Below are 19,125 nucleotides of genomic sequence, written 5' to 3'. Positions count from 1 at the left end.
ACAATCAAATGGCTGTGCTTTCTTGGCTCACTTAGGGCCCAATCCTATCCAACTTTCCAGCTCCGGTGTAACCACAATTCAGCCCTGAAGTAAGGGAACAAATGTTCCCAAATGAGAAGGCCCCAGTGACTGCCGCAGGATGCAACACACACCCTGCTGGCACAACTGCACCCGCACTGGAAAACTGGATAGGATTGGGCCCTTAGGGTGCAATCCTAATCAACTTTCCAGCAGCCAGGTAAGGGCAATACAGCTCCCAGGTAAGGGAACAAACATTCCCTGACCTTGAGAGGCCTCCATGACTGCTACCCAACTGTGGGATGCAGCACACGCCCCACTGAAGCTATGCCAATGTTGGAAAGTTGCTTAGGATTGGGCCCATAGAGACACTACTGCAACAGGGGACAAATCTGCATCTTGCCCTTGAAAATGGGTGGTCCAACCTCTGGGGCAGCGGTTCCCAAATTTATTATTATTATTATTATTATTATTATTATTATTATTATTATTATTATTATTATTATTATTATTATTATTATTAAACTTTATTTATATGCTGCCCTTCTCCCCAAAGGGACCCAGGGCGGCTCACAACATATTAAAAACAGATTAAAAACATAATTTAACCACAAATAAAAACATATTAAAAACACATTAACATATACCCATAAAAACCATAGTCAGATAAAAAGTCAGATAAAAAGAGCAAAACGTAGCAAATCAGAGGAATCAGGCCTGTAAAAATACTAAAAAGATACAGAAAAGATGTTTAAAAAGGCCATGCACTCAGAAGGCTTCTCTAAACAAAAATGTCTTCAGGCCTCGCCGAAAAGTCTCCAGAGAGGGAGCCATTCTCAAGTCAAGGGGAAGGGAATTCCATAATGTTGGTGCCACTACTGAGAAGGCCCTATTTCTTGCCGCTGCCCCACGTACCTCCCTAGGCGGCGGCACTTGTAAAAAGGCCTTCTCTGATGACCTAAGAGGACGAGCCGGATTGTACGGAAGTAGGCGATCTCTGAGATACCCTGGCCCAGAGCAGTATAGGGCTTTAAAGGTCAAAACCAGCACCTTGAATTGGGCCCGGAAAAGAATGGGCAGCCAATGCAGCCCCTGGAGAAGCGGGCTGACAGAGTCAAACCGCCTAGCTCCAGTGACCACACGGGCCGCCGCATTCTGCACTAATTGCAGTTTCCGAACTGTCTTCAGGGGCAGCCCCACATAAAGCGCGTTACAATAATCTAACCTCGATGTCACCGTGGCATGGATCACCGTGGCCAGGTCTGCCCGATCCAAGTACGGCCGCAGCTGGCGCACCAGCCGAAGCTGAGCACAGGCCCCCCTAGCCACAGCCGCCACCTGGGAATCCAGGAGCAGCTGCGAATCCAGGTGGACCCCCAAGCTGCGGACCTGCTCCTTCAGAGGAAGTGCAACCCCATTCAGAGCAAGCCGATAGTCCAGTACCCGCATCGAGGATTTCCGAACCAGGAGAGCCTCTGTCTTATCCGGATTTAATTTCAGCTTATTAGCCCCCATCCAGATCCTCACTGCTTCCAGACAGCGCTCCAGGCCCTCAACTGCCACCCTGGAGTCTGGAGGAAAGGAGAGATAGAGCTGGGTGTCATCAGCATATTGATGACACCCCACTCCAAACCCCCGGATGACCTCTCCCAGCGGTTTCATGTAGATATTAAATAGCATGGGGGACAGAATTGAACCCTGTGGCACCCCGCACCTCAAATGCCAGGGTGTCGAACAGGCATCCCCCAGCACCACCATCTGGGACCGACCCTCCAAGTAGGAGCGGAACCACCGCAAAACAGTGCCTCCAGCTCCCAACTCGGCCAATTGGCCCAGAAGGATACCATGGTCGATGGTAACGAACGCCGCCGAGAGGTCCAGCAGGACCAACAGGGACGCACTCCCCCTGTCCAGTCCCTGGCGTAGGTCATCCACCAAGGCGACCAAGGCAGTTTCCGTCCCAAAGCCCGGCCTGAAACCAGATTGAAAAGGATCCAGATAATCCATTTCATTCAAGACCCTCTGGAGTTGGGCCGCCACCACCCGCTCAATTACCTTGCCCAGAAACGGGATGTTGGAGACTGGCCGGTAGTTATCCAACACCATGGAATCCAGGGAGGGCTTCTTCAGGAGGGGGCAAACCACCGCCCGTTTCAAAGTGAGTGGCAACGTCCCCTCCATCAAGGAAGAATTAACCACCCTCCCCGTCCACTTAGCCAGTCCACCCCGGGCAGCTCTTATTAGCCAAGCTGGGCAAGGGTCAAACAAGCAGGCAGACGGCCTCACACTCCAAAGGAGTCTGTCCACATCCTCAGGCTGTACAAGCTGAAAAGAATCCCACAACACTGGACAAGCAGTTGCCAAGGGGACATCGTCAGACATTGTCAATGTGGCATCCAAGTTTACTGCTTCTGCTATGTCCCTGGAACCCAGAAGTGAGGGTGACATCACTGCCATTCACTTCTGAGTTTGAAGGCCTCGCATGAGACTTCAAACAACCGTAAGATGATCAGAGCAGGCAGGGGAGAGCCGGCAGGGGAGCTTTTCAAGGAAATAGTGATGGCATCTTGCCTAGATGCCTTTAAGAGGGGATTGGACAAATTTCTGGAGGAAATGTTCATTGCGGGTTACAAGTCATAGTAGGTATGTGCAAGCTCTTGGTTTTAGAGGCAGGTTGGGCACCGGGACACAGATTGTGTCTGTTGTCTTGTGTGCTCCCTGAAGCATTTGGTGGGCCACTTTGAGAAACAGGAAGCTGAACTAGATGGGCCTTTGGCCTGATCCAGTGGGGCTCTTCTTATGTTCTTATAAGGTGCGCTGTTTTCACGCATTGCAGATCTGTCAGCCATGCTGAGCCTCTTGCCTCTGTCTGGATGCCCGTGCTATGGTCTTGCTGTCGGGCAGCAGGTGGCCCATGACACCCGGGCAAATGCCTCACAGTGTCCAGGGCACTGCAACACAGAGATTGGGAGCCACAGTTTTAGCGTGATGTATCCTGAGGTCTTCAGCAGTCTGAAGACCTGAACTTATCCAGGACTGGTATCTGTCCCAAACTGCAACCTGTAAAATGGGATCCACCCTCAAGCATCCAATGAACACAAGGGGTAGAGTGAGTGAGTGACCACGGTGATTCTTGGTCTGGCTTACCACTTTTCTCTTTTCCTGTTCATTTTCACATCCAGGGAACAAGATGAGTATGAGGAGTGGCAGAGAAAGTGATTGGAATGCTATTACGTGAAGGGGCCTGGGCGTCATTTGGGAACGCGACCTCCAGGGTTGGGAAGTCTTGGGTGGGTCCTGGAAGAAAATGAAGAAGACAGTGAATTGTGGGAGGTCTTGGGAGGACAATCCAGGTACAACTGGAATAACTTGAACTGCATTAATGAGACAGGCAAATGTTTCAATAACCTACAGAAGATCTACTGTGAATATTCTCCAGGGAACGGCAAGAAACCTCAGACAGCTTCTCTCTTCTATCTTCCTCCCCAATCCCAAAGTATTTCACTTTCTTTTTGACACTAGAAACCATCCCTTTCACGTACAGAGATTCTTCTCACATGGAACAATGTCCCATTAATGTCAGGCACATCCATGTTTATTGTGACAAGCTCGGCAAAAGTAAGTGATGGGTAGCAAGCCTTGAAGAAATTGCAGTGTTGTCCCTGTCGGTACAATTTTTCATTCCCTATAAACAGGAAGAGGGGAAGAGATGAGAATTTGAATGTCATTTTCGTATCCAAGGCTGTCTGCTCCTAGAGATGCAGAATCTTGTTTCTGGTTAAAGATAGAAAAGAAGCCTTGCAGTTTTGTTTTCTTTCATTTTTTTTTTTCTAGACAGTTGTTGCAGAAACTAGTATGGGGCAGGTTTTGCACCAGACTTGCCATGCAAAAAGCTTCTGTAAAGAAACTGCAAAACACACACACAGGAGAAAAGCAGATCCAGTTTTTACACAGCTAATCATTAATAATGTACGTGAATAATTAGAGTATTTGTCAAATAAGGAAAAAAGAATATGGCTGACATTTTACATAATTGTTTGTCAAGTGCTCTGGGATGTTGTGTTTTTAATAAGCGAGAGCATTTTTACATTTCAGATGAGCGATCACATTATGTACAGTATAGGCACGCAATACCAGCTCTCCAATGAATGGAGATCAAGAATGGCTATAAATAGGATTCCTTTGGGGAAATAATAGTACTTGGCATTTATAGAGCACTGCTGAGAGTTGAAAGTGCATCACACTTATTAACACAATGTAATCCTCACAACAAAACTGTAAGATAGGTGGCAGTGCAAGCCGAGGCATGCCTACTCAGAAGTAAGTCTCACTGAGTTCAGTGAGACTTACTCCCAGGTACGAATATTATTATTCCATAAGACAGCTGGAGAACAAAGGCATGCCTGAATCACCTAGTGAGTCCATGGCAGAGGTGAACTTCGAACCAAGGAAGTCCTGATTCACAGCTTCCCCTCTTACAGGTAATCCTACACATGGTTATTCAAGAGTAATCATAGAATTACTCTTCTATGATTCATCTACATTACTCTTCTATGAGAGAATCATAGAGATGGAACAGATCTTCAAGACCGTCTAGTTCAGCCCCCTACTTTAACGGTCCCCATACTTACCTCCATCACGATGCCCTCTGCACTGCAGGTAAGGAGCTTGGCACCCAGAAGTGGTGATAATGTCACCACCAATTACTTCCACGCTGCAGTACCCAACGTGACGCTGAAAACAATGGTAAGAGCCTTGGAGTGGGCAGGTGGACTTTTCCACGTAGTGAAAACCTCACACAGAGCTCTGCCTGCTGAGCCAAGCCTCTGCCCTGTATCTTCAGCATCATGTTGGCTACTTGCTCCTGGGCAGGAAGCATCCTGCAATGTCCCTGTGCGTTTACTGCACCGCCGCATGGAACCGCAACACCTGGTTTGGAGAACTCTGCCCTTCTTGAAGCAGGGAAATCCTCTTTGGAGCATCTCCAAAAGGGGTCTGTCAAGTCTCTTCTTGAAGATCTCCAGCATGCGAGAACCCATCGCTTCCCTTGGTATTCACTTCTACATTCAAACCACTCTTACCCTTAAGAAATTTCTCCTGATAGTCAAACAAATTTGTTGTGCACAGTACGGCTTACTGAAAGATCAGTGTGCATAGAACTACATTAGCTCTGAAAGCGAATCATTACCCATTTTGCATTCCTGGAAAGGGGAGCCAGTATATCATAAGAACATAAGAACAGCCCCACTGGATCAGGCCATAGGCCCATCTAGTCCAGCTTCCTGTATCTCACAGCGGCCCACCAAATGCCCCAGGGAGCACACCAGATAACAAGAGACCTGCAAGGCTTCCTGGGAATTGTAGTTAAGAATGTAAGAACAGCCCCACTGGCTCAGGCCATAGGCCCATCTAGTCCAGCTTCCTGTATCTCACAGCGGCCCACCAAATGCCCCAGGGAGCACACCAGATAACAAGAGACCTGCATCCTGGTGCCCTCCTTTGCATCTGGCCTTCTGACATAGCCCATTTCTAAAATCAGGAGGTTGCACATACACATCATGGCTTGTAACCCGTCATGGATTTTCCCTCCAGAAACTTGTCCAATCCTCTTTTAAAGGCGTCCAGGCCAGACGCCATCACCACATCCTGTGGCAAGGAGTTCCACAGACCAACCACATGCTGAGTAAAGAAATATTTTCTTTTGTCTGTTCTATCTCTCCCAACACTCAATTTTAGTGGAAGTCCCCTGGTTCTGATGTTATGTGATGGTGTATCATAGTGGCCCTCTGGTATAGCTGCCTGCTGGCACTGCCCCTTTTTACCACAATGCACCAGACATAGCATCAGTCTATGAAATTGAGGAAATGACCAGAAATCACATACTTCCTGAGATATATTATGATGAAGAGGATACTTCATTACAGCCTAAGCAAGCATGCTAGGCTGGCTATGTTATGCAATTCAGAATTTAGCCAGAATCCTGGGAATCACAAAGATACTGTCATAGGATTGTTGCTGTTTCAAGCAGCATTGTTTTCTGGAGCTGAGCTGGTGTCATTTGCTCAAGACCAAGGATGTCAAGATGTTTCTTCAGACTTCTAGGTGCTGCCAGAAGGGGTCCAATGGCAACTGGCACAATGTGGACTTTCTTCTCCCAGAGATGTCCAAGTTCTACACAATACCAGACCCAGGGGACATCCACTAGAAATGAGTGTTGGGAGAGTTAGGAAAGACAAAAGAAAATATTTCTTCACTCAGCGTGTAATTAGTCTGTGGAACTCCTTGCCACAGGATGTGGTGATGGTTTCTGCCCTAGATTCCTTTAAAAGAGGATTGGACAAATTTCTGGAGGAAAAGTCCATCACAGGTTACAAGCCTGTGTTGGGAGAGTTAGAACAGACAAGAGAAAATATTTCTTTACTCAGCATGTGGCTGGTCTGTGGAACTCCTTGCCACAAGATGTGGTGACGGCATCTGGCCTGGACGCCTTTAAAAGGGGATTAGACAAGTTTCTGGAGGAAAAATCCATTACGGGGTACAAGCCATGATGTGTATGCGCAACCTCCTGATTTTAGAAATGGGCTATGTCAGAAGGCCAGATGCAAGGGAGGGCACCAGGATGAGGTCTCTTGTTATCTGGTGTGCTCCCTGGGGCATTTGGTGGGCCGCTGTGAGATACAGGAAGCTGGACTAGATGGGCCTATGGCCTGATCCAGTGGGGCTGTTCTTATGTTCTTAACTACAATTCCCAGGAAGCCTTGCAGGTCTCTTGTTATCTGGTGTGCTCCCTGGGGCATTTGGTGGGCCGCTGTGAGATACAGAAAGCTGGACTAGATGGGCCTTTGGCCTGATCCAGCAGGGCACTTCTTATTTTCTCATGTTCTTATGTTCTGCTCACAAGTCCTGATATATTGTGATCTTCTCTGCTCTATCTTCAGCTCTGCTGTCTCTTGACATTGCAATATTAACTATTATTACTTTAAAGTATACTTACCACTTTTCCACAATTTGTACTCAAGGCAGATTCAGGTTATAATTGATGGGAAGGGTCTCTTGTGCATGCCATTCATTTGAATGAACGTACAGTTGTGCTGCACAGTTGAGTACAGTTGTACTTTTCTCTGTTGCTCCATTTTGCCTCTTGTACACTTTCTCTTGTACATTTTGCCTAGTTCCACACTCACTTCTCAGTAATAAAAGGAGAAAATCCTGAGGCAGATATATTGCTCTCTCTGTGTACTTACTGAAGTCAAGTTGATTTAAAACACTCTGTGGAAAGTTGTTACTGGGGGCTCTGAAGTGCAATTCTATTTCAAACAGCGGCACATGGTCGCACAGTCTTATTCAAAAAAATGTTGTATACTGAAATGTCAAAAATGTGCTGACTTTGTTTACCAAAGTAGGGTTTTACTACTTGTTTACTCCCACAAGTATTGTGATGCCAACAAAGTGAAGACTATGGAAGTAAGTTACTGCTGTTCTTTCTAAGACAGGTTTGTGCTTCCGTCTGAGGCAATGGAAACCATTTAGGCCCATGAATTTTGTTCCCTGCTACATAGACAACACCGATCATTTTACACCCAGCAGGGAGATATCACATTTCACCTTGTTCATTAAACTGGATGGAGCACTTGAGAGAGTACTGGAGCACAGGCTACAAAGTGTAAGAAGGGAGTCATGTGCTAGCATGACGGAAACTTCCAGAAGGTTAGTCATGTTAGTTTGTTGCAGCAAAAGCAGCATTTTATAGCACCTTAAAAGACTAAGGGCACAAGCCTAACCAGGTCTACTCAGAAGTAAGTCCTATTTTGTTCAATGGGGCTTACTCTCAGGACATTGTGGTTAGGATTGCAGCCTAACAAATGTATTTCAAAATAAGCTTTCATGGACAAGTCCACCTTAAAAGATGCATGAAGGTTATCTTCTGTTGGCTTATACATATATATGTATAGGGATAATGCAGAAGTTCCCAAGCGTCATGACACCCCAGCCAGGAAAACTCTCTCCCCTTAAGGGGTAGGGCGACAGTGATGGCAGCAACATGACTGCCACATCTGAGCTGCTGGGGGGGCGGAGGAAGGGTTTTGTAAATTGACATGGGGGATGCTACGGCTCTCTGGAGGGTCCAAGGAGCCTGTTACCCCCTCTGCAGGCCTCAATGAATCTGCAAAGGGCTGTAAAAAGCCAGAAATATATTTAAAAACCCACTTTTAGTTTTCATTGTGGTTTTCTTTACTTATTTATTTTTATTTATGCAGGTATTTATATACCGCCTTTCTTTGGTCGTCAGATTCCTCTTCAGACTTTAATCCAAGGCGGTTTACACAGGCAGGCCGTTCTAAACCCCCGTAGGGATTTTTACAATTGAATAGTTCTACGTAGTCTTTCATAGAACTCCTCCTTCCAGCTGGATTCCTTCCCGGTCTGGCCTCTCTCTGGCCCTTCGCCTCCCACGCTCCACTTGACGGCAACTCCTCTCTGCCACCGAGGGTCAGCTCATCAGTATATCAGCGTGCGGTCAGTTCTCGGGTACTTCCGGTTGTTTCGAACTGGCAGCCTCAGATCCTCAGGCATACAAGGCGGCAGCTCTACCAACTGAGCCAGACCTCCTGCCCTCCCACTTCCCCCCCCCACTCGCTGTTGGAGTCATTTGGGGAAGTGATGGCATCACTGAAACAAATGGCATCTTCTATACATTGCCCTCACTGCCCAGAACAGCTCTGATGCACATTGCAGAGCCTGAAGTACTTATCTTTTTGCCCCCTCTCTAGCTATGCTACTAAGGGTGCAATCCTAAAAAGGGTATGGGCCAGCGCAAGTCCCGTGTGTCAGCCCACTGGTGTCACAAAAGTGCTGTAAAGCGCTTTCGCGACACCAGGAGAGAAGGGAGGCGGGCATGGAACTCACTTGGCTGGCTAAGCAGGTGAGCCCGCACTGGCCGAAATAGGCCGGGCTGGGAGTCTGAGGGAGCATGGTGAGGGCGAGAGGGAGGTATTTTGGGGTGGGGGAGAGTGGGCAGCAGAGAGACCTGTGGGTAGGTGGGGGTTGAGCAGTAGCGGGGCCAGGATCTGGCACTTATACAGGATCCTATCCCCATTCCCCGGCAGCCCTGAGCAGCTCTGGGCTGCTCAGATCTGTGCCACCTCTTTGGGTGGCGCAGATCCGAGCAGTTCCATTGGGGCTGCTGCAGCATTACCTGGGGTAAGGGGAACAGGGTAAGCGGCTTTTGGCTTCAACCCTGCCTTGGATGCAGGTCAGGCCTACTGACCTCCCTGCTCCAGGGCAGGTTAGGATTGGACTGCCCAAGTGGGAAAAACTGTAGAAGGAGAGAGTCAAAGGACCAGGAGACAAAAGAAGTTAAGTCTGCTTTGCAGTCACCTTGAATGCAAGGTCAAATTATTCCAATAAAATATTATCAATTTTCCTCTTGCTACCTCTTCATAAAAATCAGAAATATTATTTTTTCTCCCTCTAGGAGACTACCTATATTATTATTTTATACATTTCTCTCTGCAAAAATCACACATATTATTTTAAGAGATCTAAGACACTTGACTGACACCCTTTGCAGAAGAGCTGGCCTGAGAGATAAGTGGAAATATAAGGTGTATAGATCTGTGCCGAACCTATTTGGCCTCAGGGCATAAGTCTTGCTCCTTCAGGAGAGGAGAGTTTAAAGTCGAAGGAAAATCAAAACTTAAAGCCTACTGACTCTCTGATAACCAAGAGAAGGCTGTCGACATTCATGAATCAGATTAGCTTTTGCATATTAAATTACATGAGACATTTCCAGCTGGATTCATCAGTGTATTTATAATTCAGCCCTACAATTTTGCTTTAGGCTGAAATCTGGCATACAAGAGTTTAGGCTAGACTGCATTTCGTTAAAGAAATGGAAGTCGTAAAACTGAGAGAAGACTGGGGAGGTTGTCGACAGGGCTATTGTACGCCGCAAAAGTAAAGTTAAAGAACATAAGAACATAACATAAGAACAGCCCCACTGGATCAGGCCATAAGCCCATCTAGTCCAGCTTCCTGTATCTCACAGCGGCCCACCAAATGCCCCAGGGAGCACACCAGATAACAAGAGACCTGCAAGGCCTCCTGGGAATTGTAGTTAAGAACATAAGAACAGCCCCACTGGATCAGGCCATAGGCCCATCTAGTCCAGCTTCCTGTATCTCACAGTGGCCCACCAAATGCCCCAGGGAGCACACCAGATAACAAGAGACCTGCAAGGCCTCCTGGGAATTGTAGTTAAGAACATAAGAACAGCCACACTGGATCAGGCCATAGGCCCACCTAGTCCAGCTTCCTGTATCTCACAGCGGCCCACCAAATGCCCCAGGGAGCACACCAGACAACAAGAAGACCTGCAAGGCCTCCTGGGAATTGTAGTTAAGAACATAAGAACAGCCCCACTGGATCAGGCCATAGGCCCATCTAGTCCAGCTTCCTGTATCTCACAGCGGCCCACCAAATGCCCTGGGAGCACACCAGATAACAAGAGACCTCACCCTGGTGCCCTCCCCTGCATCTGGCATTCTGACATAACCCATTTCTAAAATCAGGAGATTGCACATACACATCATGGCTTGTAACCCGTAATGGATTTTTCCTCCAGAAACTTGTCCAATCCCCTTTTAAAGGCGTCCAGGCCAGATGCCGTCACCACATCCTGTGGCAAGGAGTTCCACAGACCAACCACATGCTGAGGAAAGAAAGAAAGAAAGAAGATTGAGTCTAACATTAAAGTGGAGAGCTTCCCAGTCTTTGGAGTGATCAGGGCCAGCCTTGATGCTTGAGCTGGCATGGCAAATACTTTCCCATCTTACCCAATGATGTGCTTGCCTCTGCTCCCCCCGCTCGCCAATGTTCTAGCTCAGCACTACCTTCCCCTCCCCATTTCCTCTTCCTCCCCGTCCCCTTCTCTTTCCAATCCAGGGAGTAGAAAAGAGAAGCTGTAGAGACAACTAAACTGTCAGTGATGGACGCCCCCCACGAATCTGCTGTCTGTGGCAACCATTTATATTGGCCTCATGGATGGGCCGTCCCTGCTTGGATCTCTTGTTCCTTCTGTTCTCTGTTTCTTATTATTTTTGCATTTCCTGAGTGCATTTTTTGCCAGTTAGCTCTGAGCTCTGCCTTAAAACAGTTCAAAAATGTCTTTAGGAATCTTGAACTCTTTTCAACATAAAGAGCTTATGTATTCCTCAACATTTTAGTTCATTTTTGGCATTTTTTTTTAAAGAGTCAGACATGACCAGTGGTCACACAATAAAAGGTTATAAAATTATCACTATTGAAATTAATTACCACTCTTAAAATTATATCTATTGAAATTTAAACAGTGATAATGGATTTTCTCAGTCAAAATCAGAGCGGTGTTTTTAGAATGCCCCCAGCATCTCTAGTTGAGGGGGGAGAGAAAATGCAAAGGGATAATAATGGACCTTGCATAGGTATAATGTAGGAATAAAAAGCGGACAATTGTGCATGTGGAGATTGCGTGAATGAAGTCCGTAGGCAGATGGCAACCTGCTCTGCAATGGAATAGATAAACATGCGATGTTCTGTTTTGCCTGGATTTTAATTGACCTGCTTGAGCCAATCTTGCTTTAAAAAAAAAAAAAACTCATGTCCCAGAGGCAGACACCTGGTTCGCTCTTGGACAACAATCAGGAATAAAATCAATGTGGCTGCAAATGTGCATATTTGTGTGACTTGGGGACAATGTGTGTTCTCCCACATGGGGTAGCTAGAAGCCAGTGTTTGCTAGTTTATTTATTTATTTATTTTAAATAATGGAACATAGCTAAACAGATAGATAGAAATAGGGCTGATTCAACACTTCCCAGCCCAATTTTTCAATTATGCCTTCGCCAATAGGATGGCCTGTTCTGCTATTTTCTTTAGGGAGGCAATTTTCTTAGGGGGTGGGGGGCTGATAAAACTTACAGAGTGCTCGAAGGTCTGGAGGTGACCATTTTCGTTCTGCCAAATTGCCTTGTTCCAAGGGGAATCAAATGAGAACTGACTCTAGTCAAATGGACACCCCACTGCGGGCTGCCATTAATGTCGAAAGAAAAAGGCTGAATCCAAAGCGCACTGCGCATTACTTAGTAATGCATGAACAAGCTTGTCTCTCTCTCCTTCTCATCAAACACACATCAAACACATATGAAGAGGGAAGAGACATCTGAAACCTTCCCTCCCCTAATTTTTAAATTAAAATATAAAGAACTGGCCCTCTTGAAAACAGAACATTGGCAAAGATGCAGGGAAAAGACATTTAAGTTCAGCATTGTTTGTTTATGGCATTTATACCCTGCCTTTCTCCCCAAAGGGGCTCAAGGCAACTACTGGTTTGTTCCACTCAATTGTTCTGTTCCACTCATATATAAAAGGAGAATGACCAGTAGTATCCAGGTTCAGACCTGCCCTTGACATGCCCCAGGGCAAAAGTCCATGATGCTGTCCCCCACAGCATGCAACCCCCCCATACTTGTCCAGTGCAACGGAGCTTCATGGGACGTTAGGGATGACTTGGAAAACCTTCTGAGGCTTCCCCGTGGTCTTAAACAGTACGTCTGGGAAACCAGTAGTACTGTTTAAGACCACGTCAGAAGCCTCAGAAGGCTTTTTGAGTGGTTTGCAATGCTGGACGGATATGGCGCTTGGGGCATTTGACCCCCTGCCTCCCCCTCCAGGTCTGCCACTGGTAGTATCTGCGAACATATAATATATGGCCAGCCTGGCCAGAGTCATCCCACCTGGAGACTTTCTTGCAATGGCTGATGGGAAATGAGCTGCTGCCAAGGTGGAGAATGGGAGTTCACACAATATTGATCTTGGGCATTTCCCTGAGCGGTAGTCGAAGGGGGCAGTGGAGCATATTCCAGTCCTCTGTTATTTTCTATCCATTACTGGAGACGGTCTGGCACTCTCTTCTTCTCCTCATTTGGACTGAGATGTCCACAGCTGATGTCGTACATCCCATCTCACAGATAGACAAACAGCTGAAGAACCCTGAATGGGGTAATGCTATATGTCTGATGAAATGCTGCTTTCCTTCCAGCGAGGGTTGGCAGGCAAGGGTTATTCTATACCTGCAAGATTGAAAAGTTAATAATTTAAGATCTAAGAAGTCCCTTATGCCCCTTGCTTGCTTTGACATTTTTATGTCTGCATCAAAGTTTGATATGCACAGAGGAGATCAGCAGAATGCAATCAAAACACCCACAGAACAAAAGCACTTTCCGGCACATTTGCTGAAGTCAGTAAATACCATAAAGTACCTTGAATGTCATTTTTAAAATTATCTGGTTATATTTTTATAGTAAATATTGACAACACAATGTTTGCACAATCTGGGCTCTGAGAATTGTAAGTTAACACTGCAATCCTAATCATTTTCTGAAGGGAAAAAATAACAATTGGGAGCTCACCAAACTAAAGCAAAGTAATGTTCCTAAGTTTCAATCCTTATTCCCAAAGCGAGTTGTTATGTTATAGTAAAATTCAACTCTCTTGAACAAGGTGGAGTCACGCAAACTTGTGCCCACTGTGTGCCCTCCTCTTTTGGAGGACAGAGACGCTCTGGGCAATCGTGTCATCTGCTCAGCAACCCAGAAGCGACCCATGCAAAGGGACATCCAGGCAGATATGACTGCCCAGAGTGAGCCTTTCCTGCAAATGAGGACGATGTCATGTGGCACTCAAGCAGATCCAAAATGTCTCCCCACTGGGTGAATGGAGCCACACAAACACTGAGTCTGGCCCCCAGGCCTGGGTTCACACAGCCCTGCCTTAGAGCATTGTGGTGCATTCACAGGGGTGCTGTGGGATGCCCCTGGTAGCCTCTGATACCTCTTTCCCTGGGCACCGCCCGGGCAAAATCTTGCAAGATCCAAGATGGTGGCACTCAAATTTCATGAGATTTCAGTGCTACTGTCTTGGTTCTCATGAGATTTTGCGTCATCCATAAGAACATAAGAACAGCCCCACTGGATCAGGCCATAGGCCCATCTAGTCCAGCTTCCTGTATCTCATAGCGGCCCACCAAATGCCCCAGGGAGCACACCAGATAACAAGAGACCTCATCCTGGTGCCCTCCCTTGCATCCAAGATGGTGGCACCTGGCTGAGCTAGGAAGAAGAGGCTGCAGGGGTGTCACGAGCCAGGCACGTTTGGGAACCACCGCTTTAAGGAATAGGAAAATGATAGAAGCTTTCTCAAACTGGAAAGACGAGAGTTTCAAAACTGTCAAAAGCTATTTGAGAAAGGAAAATTGGCCTCAGCAAGAAGATGATAATTAGCTGATTGAACACAAAAGCATGTTTTGAAGCAGCCTGGTTCTTTATCTGTAGTACCTGGTGTAGTACCTGTAGTATCTGGTGATTGATTTAAGGCCAGCAACTTATCAAAGAGTTGCTTGTATCACGGAAGAATTATCAGACCGATCTCAGAGGTACAGTCAGAGTGACAATTAGTATTGGAAAGAGACAGAAAACACCAATGAAGAGAGACAGAACAGCTGGAATCCTTTGCATTACAAGTTGCAATTGTTTAAATCAAATCACCGTCCTGCAAAATGACAACCAGCAATTGACGTGTTGTTTCTACTCCAGTTGTCAAGGGGCTATAATGCAGCTTGTGGGAAGCTGAAGTCAGACTCTTGCAATGCAATCCTATGCATGAATACTCAGAAGTTAAGCTAATTGAGTTTAGTGGTACTTACTTCCTGGTAAGTGTGTATAGAATTGCAGCCTTGGTCCATCAAGCTGAGCATTGTTGGCAGGGTTTTAGATGTTATTTTCCCACCTGGAGATGTCAAAGATTCAACCTGGATCTTCATTCAAAGCACATACCCTTCCTGTAGACATTCCTGAGTTCCAGTGGATTCCTGAATCCCAACGAAACTGACACATTAACAAACTTGTCTCAAGGCACAATCCTAACCAACTTTCCAGCACTGACCTAGCCACAATGCAGCCCCAAGGTAAGGTAACAAACATGCCCTTACCTTCCGGAGACCCCCTTGAATGCCTCCCCACTGCAGGATGCACACACCACATTGGCACAGCTATGTCAGTGCTGAAAAGCTGGTTAGGATTGTGCCCTCATTGATTTCAATGGGGCTTAGCAATCAACCAGAGGAAGTTTCAAAACTGTCAGAAACTACTTGAGAAAGGCTGCAATCCTAACCATACTTTCCTGAGAGTAAGCCCCGTTGAACAAAATAGGACTTACTTCTGAGTAGACCTGGTTAGGATTGTGCCCAAAGGCTGCAATCCTATAAACCAGTTGTCATGCAACTGTTGTTTCCAGTAGGTCTTTGCTTTTCTTCCATTGGTCTTAGAGTAGTTGGAACTCCTCAGGTGTAAAAGATCCAGGTGAGAGGGGTTGGGTTCATTAGTAAAGAGGATAAAAATCTTTCGGGGAAGGGAACTTTGCTGCCTGAGATCTGAAGGAGAGTTAGTGTCATTCTGGTATTGTGAGTGAGAGGAATTAAACCAGTTCTGGCTAGTTAGAAAAAAGGTTAGATTGTGTTAGGGTTTTAATCTTTTCTATAGCAAGTTCATAAAAGGGGTTTTCCTTGGGAGGGGGGAGTCCTGCAGCTGTGGGAGCCTCCTCTTATTGTAGTGCTTTAACCAACTGCATATTTGGATTTATATTAAAGCCTTTAATTTGTTAATGGATCTTAATAAATTCTGTGTTCCTCATTCCTTTTTGTTTGGGCCTTATTGAGAGACCTGGGACCATTACTCCCTTCCTCTAGAGAGAGGAAGTAAGGAGGACCCACTGGAGAGTTATGTTATAAGGAAGGGGGATTCATCCCAGGGAATCCCTCTAGTGATCCTGGCTCTTGGGCTGGTGGCAGCAGGGTAGCTACCTAGGGGTATTCCTCCCCCCCCTCAGACCCTGACACTAGTGCTTCCCAAACTGTGGGTCAGGACCTACTAGTGAGTCATGAGCTGATTTTTGGTGGGTCACAAATTATTATTAAAGTTTGTGAGTCTTACATAGAGAGTAACCTTTAATCATTTCTTTTTCTAAGAAAGCTGCTTCATGGAAGAGGAGAAGGATTTTAATGCATGCATTCTCTCTCTCTCTCTCTCTCTCTCTTAGGAATGTTCATTTTCATTTTCTAGGGAACTACTCCTGAAATTTGAAATCCTCTGAAAAGCACACAGAATCCCTTAGAATGAAAAGAAAAACACACACACTGAAAACAAACAGCATTGGAACTGACCATTTCTCGGGGAAAAAAAATCTTTCTGTAAATATCTCTTTGCATAAGACTGTTAATGATCAAATATTAGATTACCCTTTTGTGATATTTTCCAAGCTCTAATTTTTATTTAATTGAAACAATGCGAGAAGCTCGGTAACATTTACAAGAATGGTTGTTGTAAGGTCAGATGCGGTGAATCCATGAGTACATATTGAATCAGCTAACCCTGAGAAGTCAACCTCAACTGTTACCCACACTATTTGCACCCAAGATACAGATTTTTTTTTTTCTTTTGCATATTTCACAGTTGTATTGACAGAATCTTGGCAAGAACAATGAGCGCATTCTAGTCTGAGTTAAACTTTGAAACAAAATCTTCAATTTGAACTGGAAAGTCTGGAGCATTTGCTTAACAATTCTGTTGAAAACAATGAAAGTGCCAAGGATATGACTGCTTTGGATGCCCATCAGGGAGATAAAGAAGGGTATAAATTTCAAAGTAAGGGGAAGCCAAATCCTAAAGACAGCGCAGTTGCAAAGTGCAGCAGCGCCAAAGCAGCTACCACTGCATCCTGCTACCCTGCAGCAGCCACTGAAAGTCTCCTCTGGGGAAGGGGACTTTCATCCCTTTCCTCCAGGAATAGCTCCAAGCCCCCCAATGGGGCATCTTAAATCTACACCAGCTGTTTTTTCAGGTGCAGATTTGATAGATACTGTGTTGGGCCTTCCAGAACAACATGGAGTTCTGGATCCAGCAGAGTAGAGTCCCACCCCATCCCAGCCTGACTCCTCCCCCTGCCCCACTCCACCCCCCTCACCCCATAATATCTCCCCCCACCCCAGAGGCTCTCACCACAGCCTGGAGCTCTTACCTAGCCTTGGGTGGTGAACCTGCTGCTGCTGAGCTCAGCGCTGCCCAGCACCAGTCAGCTCTGACTCAGCACAGAGTGTCATGGCAGTGCGCTAAAGAACTCGGGATTGGGCTCTAAGTAAGTAAGTAAATAAATAATTTGGGCTGGACTATGCTTTGCTGAGGGGGTCTATTTATTTTGCCACTAGAGCTTCAAAGAGGTTCCATATGTGAACCTTAAAAAGAAATATGTGGATCAAGTTGATTGCAAGCGTTAACCAATTATTTGCACACTTTTCTCATCACTCAACTGAAAATATCCACACAGAGGACTCCTTAATGTTCTTTTCTGCATCTGTTTCAGGACTAAATTTGAGCAAAGGCAAAACCCAAAATAAACACACCTTGTGTTTTCAATACCAAGAAAAAACATTTTACAGCTCTTACTGCTAAAGCATAAAATATTGGTGCCTTGGTTATGAAGCAATGAGTTGGAGAGGCCTACTAGGACATGTGACCCAGCCCCTTTCTGGATCTGGACATCTAGAGCTAGAGCAGTCTCACCAGATTGGTGTCCAACCTCTGCTTGAAGACTTTGCAGCAAGGGTGAGACAACCAATAACTGGTTCCACAGCCAAGCTGCTCTCACTGTTTAGGACTTTCTCCTTATGTTCAAGCAAAATCTGCCACCCTGTAACTTAAGCCTATTAGTTCTGCCCTCTGCGACAGCAGAGAACACATCTTTACCTTCTTCTCTGTGATAGTCTTCACATATTGGAAGAGTACTATTATTATTATTATTATTATTATTATTATTATTATTATTATTATTATTAATTTGTACCCTGCCTTTTGCCCAACGGGCACACAAGGCGGCTAACGAACAATTTAAAAATGCAACATGAAAAACAGTTAAAAACAATTTCCAATGATTAAAAAGCTAAAAACAAAACAAACCCCGTGGATTTTCATATAAAAGCAAGAACGCCAGCCAGCCTGTCAACAATTAAAAGCTTTTTGAAATAAAAAGGTCTTCAGTCCACGCCGAAACATTAGCAACGAGGGAGCAGTTTTCAGTTCTAAGGGGAGGGTATTCCACAGTTCGGGGGCCACCACCAAGAAGGCCCTCTTCCTGGCCGCCACCCCTCTCACATCTCTTAGTGGCGGCACAGTCAAAAGCCCCCCCCCAGAAGATCTAAGACCACGGGCAGGATTGTAGGGAAGGAGGCGTAATACCCTCAAATACCCCGGACCTGAGCCGTAAAGGGCTTTAAAAGTCGAAACTAGCACCTTGAATTGGGCCCGGAACAGAACCGGCAACCAGTGTAGCCACCAGAGCAACGGCTCAACAGAGTCAAACCGACGTGCCCCAGCAACCACACGAGCAGCCGCTTTCTGTACTAGTTGTAATTTCTGGACCACCTTCAAAGGCAGCCCCACGTAGAGCGCATTGCAATAATCTAATCTAGATGTCACTAGGGCATGGGTTACTGTGGTCAGGTCCGCGCAACTCAGGTACGGTCACAGCTGGCGAATCAGCCGAAGCTGAGCAAAGGCTTCCCTGGCCACCGCTGCCACCTGGGACTCAAGGAGCAGCTGTGGATCCAGGAGAACCCCCAAGCTGCGGACCTGCTCCTTCAGAGGGAGTGCAACCCCATTCAGAGCAGGACGATAGTCCAGCACCCGAGCTGTGGATTTCCGAACCAAGAGCACCTCTGTCTTATCCGGATTTAATTTCAGCTTGTTCGCCCACATCCAGCCTCTAACCGCCTCCAGACAGCGATCCAGGACCCCAACCGCCTCCTCAGAATCAGGGGGAAAGGAGAGATAAAGCTGGGTGTCATCAGCGTACTAGTGGCAACCCACTCCAAACCCCCGGATGACTTCTCCTAGCGGCTTCATGTAGATGTTAAAAAGCATGGGGGATAAGATGGAACCTCAGAGGTCGGGGTGCTGAACAGGCATCCCCCAGCACCACCTTCTGGGATCTGTCAGCCAGGAAGGAGCAGAACCACTTCAA

Source organism: Tiliqua scincoides, chromosome 9, assembly GCF_035046505.1.
Source record: "Tiliqua scincoides isolate rTilSci1 chromosome 9, rTilSci1.hap2, whole genome shotgun sequence".
Classification (NCBI taxonomy): Eukaryota; Metazoa; Chordata; class Lepidosauria; order Squamata; family Scincidae; genus Tiliqua; species Tiliqua scincoides.
The sequence above is the reverse complement of the archived record's forward strand: the minus strand, read 5'-3'. Positions refer to the sequence as shown.